The 12,821-nt window shown below is 42.5% G+C and overlaps 1 protein-coding gene and 1 pseudogene across 2 annotated transcripts in view; both read left to right on the forward strand.

Annotated features, from left to right (window-relative positions):
* The first annotated feature begins 8,279 nt into the window (after window positions 1-8,279).
* Rnu6-1297 (RNA, U6 small nuclear 1297) lies at window positions 8,280-8,380 on the forward strand (annotated as a pseudogene).
* Window positions 8,381-9,061: 681 nt separating this feature from the next.
* Window positions 9,062-12,821, forward strand: part of Ppp1r42 (protein phosphatase 1, regulatory subunit 42) — a 47,359-nt gene continuing 43,599 nt past the window's right edge. Inside the window, exon 1 of one of the 2 annotated variants that reach the window (XM_063288419.1) lies at window positions 9,062-9,183. The gene's annotated coding sequence lies outside the window, so the exon portion shown is untranslated. The remainder of the gene's footprint in view (window positions 9,184-12,821) is intronic. The other variant, NM_001127569.2, reaches the window with a different exon arrangement.

Raw genomic sequence — 12,821 nt, forward strand, 5'->3', positions numbered from 1 at the left:
GACTGAGTAAAATGGTATTGTGCCTTGGGGCACATTTTGATGAACTACAGTTGTGCTTTCAAAATCTAAAAAGCAGATGCATGAAGAAGCACGGTCTAGGATAGAGTTAGATTTGACCTTTATATTGGATTTTAGAGTATTACAGCTATTGATCATGAAATTCTAAAAATGCTTACCCTTGATAACACATCTATTTATGAAGTAGTAAACATAAAATCATCTCAAAGTAAATATTTAATTTCTGGTTCCTTTTGCCTGATGACTTGATACTTCATAACACCTCCTCATGTTCAGTTCAGTTTGTTGATTGTAGTAAGATGCTTAATGTATCCATTAAACAAATATACGCTACTTTTAACTTTTTACTTCACCCCATATGAGATTCATCTATCATTTCTTGTATGATTTTTTTAGCATGATTGAGATAATTGGGTGTCTAGACTTGCAACAACATAAAATTGACTAGAAAATTAATTACTTTGTGAGTTTATATATGAGGACACATAATCTAATGTAACTACAACCATCTAGAATGTTCTGTAGCTTCAGAGAAGTTCACTTGAAAATGATAATGGAATTACAGTGAACACTATTTAGGAGCTGGAGGCAGGAGGATTCAAAACTTGACTACATAATGTATGAGGCATACACATCCCCAAAGAGGGGGAAACATGTAACAATAACAAAAAGGCAGGCAGTGTGGCCCAGTTGGTAGGGTGCAAACACAACTATGGGCTACATCCCCAAACCATATAATTTTGGCGTGGCATACATACCGGTAATCCCAACAGGAGGATCAGAAGTTCAAGGTCATTCTTAACTACATGGGGAGTTTGTGGTCAACCTGAGTTACATGGAAAACAATGAGACAGCAGCCCCAGGCACTCAGAAGACACCGAGCACCACTCTAAGTGCCACTACAACAAACATGGGATGAAGAGGAGGAAAGAGAGCAGTGCATGCTCCAGGGACAGGAGTGGAACTGGAGACATGATGGTGGTGACATGAGAGAGAGGACTGAGGTCTACTTGCTGTCATTGCCCAGTGGGGTCTGTGGGGTGGTATACAACAGCCAGAGCTTGTGCAGATACTGACTCAGCCCCCAAACCCACCAACCTGCCTCAGGATTCCCCTAGCTCTAGGCAGTGATGGAGGTCCAAGATGACAGCCACCGGAGGCCATGCTGGTGTCTGTCATCCATGCTGCTGCCCCTAGGCCGAGAGGAAGCCTGAGAGCCACGTGAACTTGAGCAGTCTGTTCTGCTGCCTGATGCCTCAGTGAGGTCCTCAGGCGTTATTCCTGGGGAGTCATGCTGATGTTAGTAGCAAGCAAAGGGCACCTGAGGCCATTTTGAGGTGCCTGGTCTGTGCAGTCGCTGAGAGCTAAAAGTGCTTCAGAAGTTCTGATACAGGGGTGCCTGAAGCCCATTTTGATGAACACAGTCATTGCTGCTGCCATGTTGATGTCTGTGGGCGAGGGAGAGCTGGTCCCACCACACACCAGCCCACAGCACTAGGCAATGGTGTGGGCATAGGACAACGACCACTGACTGCATCACTATCCTAAGCTGATGGCTTCCCTCTCCTCAGCTGATCTGATGGCTTCTAGTGAGGGAGCCAATGGAGAAAGACTCATCCTTCCTTTGGGAGTGGCCACTAGGAATTTGACCATGCCCCAGTGAATATATGGACCACACGAAATGGACCTGTGTTTTGGGGGTTTGGGAGAAAGTGTCACAGGAGAAGGGAGGCAGACATGGGAAGACCAGAAGGTGAGTACAATTGGGAGCATTCCTAAATAATCAATAAAAAATAATGAAAAGAAGAAAATTAGACACCATAGAACTTGAGCTAAGAACTATTGATATAGTAATTCACTATAATTATAATTATAATTAGTAATTCACACTGTGAACATCAACACGTTGAGTTGTCTCAAAATCTAAGACTAATATGTGCCTAGCCTACTCCACTAAACAGAAAAGCTATATCGAATATAAGAATTTAGAGTAAAAATTAAAATGATATTTGTTTAATTCTCAGGGACATCATCAGTATTATTACATAAATAATACACTGTAAAAAGATGACCATCTTTTAGGATTCTGAATTTCAATTTACAATAAAGCATCAATTCCCCCCCTACACACACACACACACATTGCTCTAAATACAATTTTGGTTTTCCCCCTAACAGAGGGGATGCTTGTATTCTCCTTTATCAGGTAAATGCTACTATAAAGCTGTCTTTCTGTCTGTGCCTGGACCACAGTTATCAAGGCATGACTCAAGATTTTCTTTATAAATGTAAAGGATTCAGACTACAATCCTCAGTGGTAGAACACTTGCCAATGTGCACAAGACCTTAGGTTTCACCCAATACCAAATAAGTGAAACTCAAATTGCTCATTGCGGCCCAAAGGCCCTCACAATCTGGTTCCTGTTTTCACTCATTCTGTTTCAGAGTCCTGTCTTCCCCCTCCCTCCATGCTAACTGCTCCCAAGGCACAAAATATTCTTCAAGGGCTCCACAGACTTGACTCAGATACCTACCTCCTCATCATTTCTTATCATTATTAATTTTCAGTTCGCATTCAAAGAAGTGTCTCGAAATGACACTTTCATACATATGCATAATTATACTGCATTCTTTTTTTTTCTTTTTTTTTTTTTTTCGGAGCTGGGGACCAAACCCAGGGCCTTGAGCTTGCTAGGCCACTGAGCTAAATCCCCAACCCCAATTATACTGCATTCTTTTTTTTTTTTTTTGGTTCTTTTTTTCGGAGCTGGGGATCGAACCCAGGGCCTTGCGATTCCTAGACAAGCACTCTACCACTGAGCTAAATCCCCAACCCCTGCATTCTTATTCTATGCCTTACCTTGCCATCCTCCCTTTCCTCTCTCTGGCCTCCCTCCTCCCCACTACTACTGTCTAGTAGCATGCTCACTGTGCCCTCCTGGTTCCCACACGTGCACAGGATTTGCCTCAGCTGACATTGTCCTGCTCACGGTTTGTTTACTAGTTCACTGCCTCCCTTAGTAGACGCAGTAGTCTCCGTGGAGGGCAGGAGTTGACGTAAATCCCTCTGTCATCCTCTGAATAGGAAGTACCCACATAGCAGGCACTTGATAAATATTTGTTCAGTGAGAAAACAATTTCACTAGACATTTTCAATTTGTTTTAAAGAAACACCAAAAGTATGTGTCTTTTTAAGGTTTATTTTTATTTATATAAGTACACTGTAGCTGTCTTCAGACACACCAGAAGAGGGCATCAGATCTCTTTACAGATGGTTGTGAGCCACCATGTGGTTGCTGGGAATTGAACTCAGGACCTCTGGAAGAGCAGCCAGTGCTCTTAACTGCTGAGCCATCTCTCCAGCCGCATAAAGTGTTTTTAAGATGAAGTTATATAGGGGCTGGGGATTTAGCTCAGTGGTAGAGCGCTTACCTAGGAAGCACAAGGCCCTGGGTTCGGTCCCCAGCTCCGAAAAAAAGAACCAAAAAAAAAAAAAAAAGATGAAGTTATATATATTTATCCCTTTGAGAAAATATGACTTTCATCACACTGTAAAATTATAAAATGATGTGTTCTCCCAAAACTTCATAGGAATGAAAGTATTTTTCAATAAGATTACTATTAAATATGCAAAAGGCTTCCCACTAATAAAAACCACCAGTGATTTTCAAAATCAAGCTTGACAGAATGTAACTCTTTTCAAGGACACTGACCAACAGAAGGCTGAAGTAAAATAGCAGCGCAGATATGTGTTTTCAGTTGGACAAATTCTGGTTGACAAAGGTGAGGATAAAGTAGGTCACATTGCTAAGTTTCCGGCTCGGCATCTCTACTGGAAGGCAATCATTCTTCATCTAGTGCAAAATGCTTTCCGCTTTCTCTTCTTCTTCTTCTTCTTCTTCTTCTTCTTCTTCTTCTTCTTCTTCTTCTTCTTCTTCTTCTTCTTCTTCTTCTTCTCCTCCTCCTCCTCCTCCTCCTCCTCCTCCTCCTCCTCCTCCTCCTTCTTCTTCTTCTTCTTCTTCTTCTTCTTTTTCTTCTTCTTCTTCTTCTTTTTAAGATCCATCTGCTTATTATATATGAGTACACTGTAGCTGTCTTCAGACACACCAGAAGAGGGCATCAGACCTCATCACAGACGGTTGTGAGCCACCATGTGGTTGCTGGGGTTTGAACTCAGGCCCTCTGGAAGAGCAGTTTTCAGTTCTTAAAACACACAGAAAAGTCTGTTCTGAAAACTTGACCTAAAGTTACTCTCTCTCATTGTAAAAACCTAAACCTTTTCTTCCATTAGAAGTCCCTTTTCTTTTGTTAAGGCTTTTCTATAAAATCCACACATGTATCTTTGTTGACACTGGTTTTGAGAAGAGAGCCTTTATTATAGCAACATCTTGTTCTATTAAATGCATGTGTTTGTTCCTGCTTGACCCCGGGAGAGAGAGAAATAAATAGCAGAGAAAAGAATCTAGTATATAAACATAAAGACCTTCAGAAAAATCTTTATGAACTCAACAGGATTTTAAAACAGCAGAACGCAGCCAGACAGCAATGGCTCACGCCTTTAATCCCAGCACGCTGGAGGCAGAGGCAGGCCAATCTCTGTGAGTTCCAGGACAGCCAGGGCTACAGAGAAACCCTGCCTCAGAAAGAAAGAAAGAAAGAAAGAAAGAAAGAAAGAAAGAAAGAAAGAAAGAAAGAAAGAAAGAAAGAAAGGAAGGAAGGAAGGAAGGAAGGAAGGAAGGAAGGAAGGACACAGCAAAGTCATTCTGTGGTGCAGTGGACGTGACTTGGTGACTGAGTGTGACAGTACTACACTGTCAGCAGGGCAGAAAGCGGTCAGGCTTTGCTGGGTGTGTTAGGGTGGGCTGTGGGCACAGCGGAGACTTGAAGAGGAATAGCACATTTGTGTGGGGAGGAAGAGCTCACCTTTGAGAAGCTGGATTGTTGGTGCCTCTCTGACATGCACACGCAGGTGTGACCACAGTTCAGAAGCCAATTAGATGCACAGACCTGAAATGCAGCCAAAATGCTGTGGGGCATTTTCTATATGTGTGTTGTTTATAGTTTGTACTGTATAATAATGACATCAGTTATAAATCAATTATAAAGTCCAAGTTCTTTATGAGTCAGCTGTTACTGGGGCCCAGGCCTTGTCTATGATGCCAACAGAAGATGCCTAGCTTCTGCAGAGGCTCTCAAATACATGATTATCTCTGGGTTACAGAAATCAAAACTAAAAACTGGGTCTTCCATAACCAGAAGGACTGTAACTTCCAGCATCTACAAATAGTTCATAGGGAATCTTTTTTCCAAGTGAGCTACCTGTAATCTGTTGTACTTCTCTAAACAAGCATTCACGATGTCCTGTAAAAGGGTAATCAAAACCCAACACTCCTCTCCCTAAAATCATTTCCTATTATTCCCAAATCACCCCAAAACCTAATGGATTAAATCCACACATTTTGTTTCATTGTAAAAATTTCATGAACTAGAAATCTTGGCCCTTGGCTTAGAGGTCTCTCACAAGACTCTGATCAGGTGTCTGCCAGAGGTGAGGTTCAAATGGGAAAGGATGGACTCTATAGCTCTAACAGGGGTCATGGGTTTTTTCTTATTGAACCAAATGTTTTCACTAGCCATAGGCTGGAGTCTTTCCTCAGGTTCTTCCTTGTCATTGGGTTTCCCTAAATTATAGCTTGCTTTATCAAAGAGTGCAGCTCGCAAGTGCTATGAGGAATCAGCTACCAAAACAGAAGCTGCCATCTTCTGTAACGTAATCATGGGAATGACACGCACAACTTTTCCTTTATACTGTTGGGTCCAGCCCACACTCCAGTGAGATGATCACTCAAGAGCAGGGATAGATACCATGAGTACCGTGGGTGCTGAGGCTGCTGTTAGATGATAACCAAGTCTTATAATACTAAGACTGATCAGTATTATAAATGAAGACAAAAGGAAGTAGGAAGCCTAACAAACGTGCACTTTTCTATGTGGAGTTATGTGACGATGGACCTTTCTGGGCCTTTTAATTTCTTGATGTCTTGGTGAAGGGAACTTAATCATCAATGTTTTCTTAGTGCCTTCCCACAGTTCTGTGCTGTATGAGCTCAGCAAATGTTGATTGACAAAGATAGAACAGCATACGGACGATAAAGTCTGTTTCTGTCTGGAGTCACTTGGAAACTCAAGTGAGGCTTTTTAAGGTGTGATTTTAGCATCGTGCTTCAATGATTATTCTCAAGACTCATTCCCCAGCATCTGTCCAGTGTAAATCTCAGGGTGCTTTGTATTTGACTTACACGTGTAATACTGAGGACGAGAATTTCTTGTAGCCTGCCAGATTTCTGCATCACTGCAAAATACACAGATGACTGTTTCCTAGTATGGCACCAGCAGGGGTCCTACGTCACATCTTTACATGAGAATATATTCTCTTAAGTTAATTAATTTTAAATTTAGTTAGTGGGTTTGGAGGGATGATCTGGTTAAGTGGCTGTGGGTGAACGTGAGGTCTTCAGTACCCAGGTAAGAAACAGGGTGTTACAGTGTACATCTCTAACCCCACAGATAGGCAGACCCTGCTTATTGAACAGTCAGCCCAGCCCAGGGAATGAGCTCCAGATTCTGTGGGAGGGAGCACTTGTCTCAAAAAATAAGATATAGACGGCTGCAGAGGTGGCTAAGCAATTAAGAGCACTCCCTGCTCCTCTAGAGGACCCAAGTTCCAATCCTCACACTGGACTGTTCCGAGCTGCCTGTAACTGCAGCTCAAGGGGATCAGCTGCCCTCTTCTGGCTTTTTCATGCATGAGTACGCGCCCTCACGCGCGCGTGCACACACACACACACAAATACACACATATCCATACATGAATATGAACATACATAAACACCCACACACACACACTCATATTTATTAGTAACTCAACCATCTTAAGCACAAATAATCACAAAGTGATTTTCAACCTCATAAAGAAGATCCAAAATGAATTTTCAAATGTAATTTTATCATTTTTATAAAGAGAGGGTATATATATATATACATACACACACACACACACACACACACACACACACACACACACACACACACATATATAGTCATAATCTTGCCTCTTGCCTAGAAAGGACCACTATCAAATATGTCCATGTCTAGATATACATACCATATTGCATATTTAAAGGTATGTATACCAGGTATGGTGGCCTGAACAGTCCCAAATACTCAGGAGTCAAAGTAGGATTATGTGAACCTATGAAGTTGAGCCCAGTCTGAGCTGCACAGCAGGAAACTATCTCGAATATAAAAAATAAGTATGTGAATAGCTTTACCACAAATGAGAGCACAGACTGTTTCATGATATAGGAAACTTTTCTAAAACCAAGACTTCCAGAGCAAGTGAGTCCCAATGACTTCCTGAACTTGAGGCCTCGCCGCAGGGCCTCTAGCAGTGTTAGCTGCAGACTAAGTGCTACACAGAGAAAGAAGCCAGCCCTCGACACCTTGTTAAAGCTGTTGTCCCCAGTGGGATGACCCATGAAACTCGTTAAGACAGGCATCTGATTTGTTTTAATTATTCTCTCACTTCCTGTCCTCCTACAGTGTTTTCTCCTGGGAGGCAGCAGCCCTCATACACGAGCCTGTTCTCCAGTGTGACTGAATTCCAGGCTGTGAATACTGAATCATTATTTTTCTCCTTTTGTTGCTGATGAATCTGTACCTGGCTTAGCATTTCTCTTTCCTTCTTCCCTCACCACAACCAACTGGTTTCAACAATGAGTTAGGGTTTTGTTTTGTTTTTTAATGGTTTTTCAAGTGTTTCTTTGTGTAACAACCCTGTCTGTCCTGGAACTCACTTTGTACACCAGGCTGGCCTCAAACCCACAAAGATCTGTCTGCCTCTGCCTCCGCAGTGCTGAGATTAAAGGTGTGTGCCACATCTCGTGAGTCCTTTCCACTGTGAATGATGGTTTCCTGTGTTAAGTGTTATCCTTTTCCTTGTCTTTCATTCATCTTACTCATTTTGCAAACATTTATCAAGTGCGTACTGGGATACACAGCAGATACACATAACCCACTGACAGTGGTGACATAAAAGAATACTGTCCTCACTTTTCTTTCTTTTCTTAAACAAAGGCAGATCCTTGTTATGCTGAAGAATGTCACATTAGTTGTTGAGAAAAAACGGAAACTAACAAAACTCAACCTTAAGGCTTTCTGAAAGTGTGCACTGAGATAAAAGGGGAATAAAATGTAATAAAATGCAGCAGCAGCACATATACGAAAATTGGAACGATAACAGAGATTTGCATGGCCCCTGTGCAAGGATGACACGCAAATTTGTGAAATGTTCCATATTTCTGTGACCGGGATCGAGGGTAGTGACTGGGATGCAAAGTGAATAGTTATTTTAAAAAAGAGAGAGAGGGGTTGGGGATTTAGCTCAGTGGTAGAGCGCTCGCCTAGCGAGCGCAATGCCCTGGATTTGGTCCCCAGCTCCGGGGGGGGGGGGGGGGGGGAGGGGGGGGCCTGATGGTGGTGGCTTGTGCCTTTAATCCCAGCAGAGGTAGGTGGATGGATCTCAGAGTTCGAGGTCAACCTGGTCTCCAGTTCCAAGACAGATGGGGCTCCACAGAGAAATTCTGTCTCAAACAACAACAAAAACAAAAACAAAAGAAAGGAAACATGCTATTGCTACCCCAAAAGCTGGAGAATGAAACAGAGCATATCTAAACCGGAGAATCTTGACCTGATGACAGGAAGCGACAAACTGTGAGGGGTGTCTTGATAAATGGCCTTGAATATCAACCCAAGTTTGGGGTTTATTCTAGTAAAATGGAGTAGTGGCTATACCTTCAGGCAATTCCTGTTGGGTCTCTACGGGGCAGGTATGGTTACTGGACACTAAAATAATCAAAGGTGTTGGAGAGGGAAATGCTAATTGGTCTTTTCTCAGGACCACCAGTACACAACATCAACCCTTCTGCTGTCCCCTGTCACAAAGAGCCAGACTCAGGGCGGGCCCTGCCGGCTTCCCGGATGTCACGAGACTTCCTCTGCCAGGCGTTTCCGAGCATTTGGTTGCCTGGCAACCGCCGCTGGCTTTGTAGGAGCCCGGTACAGGGACACTGACCAAACCAGTTACAGACCGGACTGGACAGAGCGGTGAGACGCCCCCCGGAAACCCTAGCCAGGAACGTTCGTGCACGCCGACTTTTAATACGGGTTAAGATTCAGGTCCCTGGGCCCTGTCCCTAAACAGCTAGAATCGCAGACACAGTTTGGAAGACTAGTTTGGACCAGAAGGCAAGGCTGGAAAGTTTCTAGAAGCCTGAGGCAGGGTGGAGGGGCTGAGGGAACAGGAACCAGGCTTTGAAAAGTTTTGAGGGCTGAAGACCCATTTAGTGGACGCCACTGATCTCAGCTGCTCCCCAAATGTAGGTAGAAACCAAACTCCAAAACCGTCCATCCTACCCGGCCTGCAAGGAGCCTAGGGGTGAAAGTCAGCAGAGGATCCATCAAGATGGATTCCAGAGCACCCTGAAGCAGCTCTAAGCTTTCCCGCTAGCTTCAGGGAAGATGAATCCTAGCAATTGTATCGAGTAGGAGATATTATGGGAAACGACTTCTTCGCAGAGAAAATCAAGGGCACTCCCACGAGTGTGTTGTTGACTTTATTGTTTTTATAATGTTCTAAAATGTCCACAAGTTACTAAGTGCGGTTTAAGCCCTGGGGGCTTATTTCTCTAAAACAATGAAACTACACTACCAGAAAAGTTAGAGCTCATGCTTTCTTAATGAAAAGAATGGGGTGTTCTGACAAAACAATCTTCATGAACTGCTCCCAAGAAGTTTATTTAATATTTTGTGGTTTTGATTATTGTGAGTCCCTTCCACATTCAAGGCCCTGGTCACTTTCCCTATAGCTTATTGATCACATTCATTGGCCACCTCTTGATTTAAAAACAGTTTAAGCCTGCTCCTTCTTTTCCACACCGTCTGGTGTAGCCCAAGATAATCTAACACTCACTTGTAGCCAAAGCTGCCTTTGAACTTTTCTTCTACCTCCTCAGTTCTGGGATTATAAGTGTGCCACCAGCTCTGCCTCCTTTCTTTTCAAATCTGATTAATTTCCAGAGGCACCAGTTTTTAAACGGAAATCATCTGTGGTGAAAGAATTCAGAATATACCACTCTCAAATATGCTGCTCGGGCAAATCACAGCAGGTGCAAGATCAGTGGCCACCGAGCCCGCCTGCCCGCCCGCCTGCCCTCCCGCCTGCCTGCTTCCCTTGTGAAAAACCCTTTCCTATTCAAGGAGAAAATAAAACCAGTTTTCATTGTTAAAAACAAGTGAAACAAGAAAATAGCAAAGACAAGCCCGGGGCTGGGGAGAGATAGCTCACACAATGACAGAAGTTATTTTGCAATAGGAATGTGCATAAGTTCTAAAACTTACCTATCAAATCACAACCCCATAGAAATAGTGAATAAGATACAGAAACAGCAAACTGCACATAAAAGGAATTCTGAAAGGCTGACAAGGAGATGCTTCACGCTCCAGTGTGTCAAGAGTGGTGCATTAAAACCCAACTTAAAAATATCGGGCTAGAGAAGTTCAGAGTGCTGGCTGCTCTTCCCGAGGTTCTGAGTTCAATTCCGGCAACCACATGTTGGCTCACAACCATCTATAATGTGATCTGGTGCCCCGTTCTGGCCTGCAGGCATATATGCAGTCAGAACACTGTATATATAATAAATTTAAATCTTTTTTTTTTAAACTGCTGATACCAGAGCTTTAGCCATATCTATGGCCACTGCCACCACCGGTAAATGTCAAAGCCTCACTGAAGAACAATTTGGGAGCATACAGTGACATTAAAATGTGCAGGCCAGGAATGTCCACTCCTAGATTAAACCTTGTTGTAAAGGCAACATAGACAAGAAGCATAAAAGCAGCATTATAAAAGCAAAATACAGAAGGACCCAGGGGTCCATCGAGAAAGTAAGCCCCAACAGTACAACACTCTAGAGCTGTGTATGCTAAGCCAGATGGCGTTCCAAAACAAAAGGCTCGCAGAAAAAAGACATGCAAGATTGGGAGGAAAAAAGAACTGTACTTTTTAGGTGTATGGACATGTGTAACAAAAGCATGAGTACATCCATAGCAATGGCCTAACTGAAGCATTGAGAGGAAGGAAAGTAGACCTTTTGGGGGTTTTGTTTGGTTGGTCTGTTTTTTTATTTTGTTTTGTTCTGTTTTGTTTGTTTTTCCCAGCACTGGGATGAATCCAGGGCCTTGTGAATGCTAGACATCACTGAGCCACAACACACACACACACACACACACACACACACACACACACACACACACAGAGTTCTTTTGTTGTGGTTGTTGTTTTGTTTTGTTTTGTTTTGTTTTTTGAAGCAGAATTTCATGTATTTCAGACTGGCCTGAAATTCCAGTGTAGCTGTGGTTGGCCTTGAGCCCTGGGATTCTCCTGCATGCACCTCACAGACACTAGGTTTATTATCTGTCATGTTAAGCTTAAATCTGTTTTCACTGTTTTATATTTTAAGCTTATATATGGATCTGGCACTAATTTCAAATTTTATTAAAAAGTAATAAAAGTATAAGCAAATTTCAGAAATCTATGCAGTAGAAATACAGGACGCCCTTTTGTTCTGAAGGGTCTGTAGCTTATATTCTGAAGGCTGAAGGGCACCTGTCCCTTCAGATCTGCATCTAATGAGCAATCCTATTGTCTGGTAATGGGTAGAATGCTTATGTATAAGGACACGTTTACCATGAGTAGTATGCTTATGTATAAGGACACGTTTACCATGAGTAGTATGCTTATGTATAAGGACACACTTACCATGTATAAAACTCAGTTTTCTTCTAAGCACTGAACTCATACCCATAGAATACTATGTAAATTAAACTGTTTATCTGGTATAACTCTAGATACAACGAAACAGTAAATAATGCATTCTAACATTGGGCATTTGGTTACCTTTTTAGTTCAGAAATATGAAGCACAATTTGGGAGACAAGGATAGTTGTCAGTTAAATATCTGATTTTTAGGGTGACAGGAAAAACAGGTTAGCGTATGCTTATGATAATGTATAATAATTTACACAAAGTAATTAAAAGCTATATTATATAACTACAAAGTAATCATATTTCATATTTCATAACATGTCCCCTATTTAATAGTCCTGAAGCCTCTGTGGATAAAATGGCAAGAGATTCATAATGACGACTGCAACAAGTATTTTGACCTGTTTCAGACACTGTCCAGAACGTTCACCCACACGGCCAAACTTTTAATATTGCAACACGGTATTGTGCTCTTCAAAGCTCACACTTGAAAACCACACAGTCAAATTACAAAACGATAAGAAACATGGCAGTCCTAAGTAAGTCTGCCAGTTTGTGTCCCTCACACTCCCAGCTGCCCTGGGAGCACAGAGCCTGCAGGCACAGGGAGATGTCCTGCATGCATTCCCACACTGTCCCTTTGAACTAGTAGGACTGTCCTTGTCTTACGTAGTTAAGACAGGTCTTCACATTGCCTGCCCTCAAACACATGGACTCCAGCAATCCTCCTGCCTCAGTCTCCCAAGAGGCTAGACCACAAGCAGTATCATGAGTATCATGAGTAAAATGAGGGTGAAAGTCCCTCATTTTATTTTTAAGGTTTTTTTTTTAAGCATCATACATTCTACATAATAATGTGTTTCCTTATGATATCCTCGTGAAGGCACATAAAGTAATTTGGGCACCCCCCCCCTTATTG

Source organism: Rattus norvegicus, chromosome 5 (assembly GCF_036323735.1).
Source record: "Rattus norvegicus strain BN/NHsdMcwi chromosome 5, GRCr8, whole genome shotgun sequence".
NCBI lineage: Eukaryota > Metazoa > Chordata > Mammalia > Rodentia > Muridae > Rattus > Rattus norvegicus.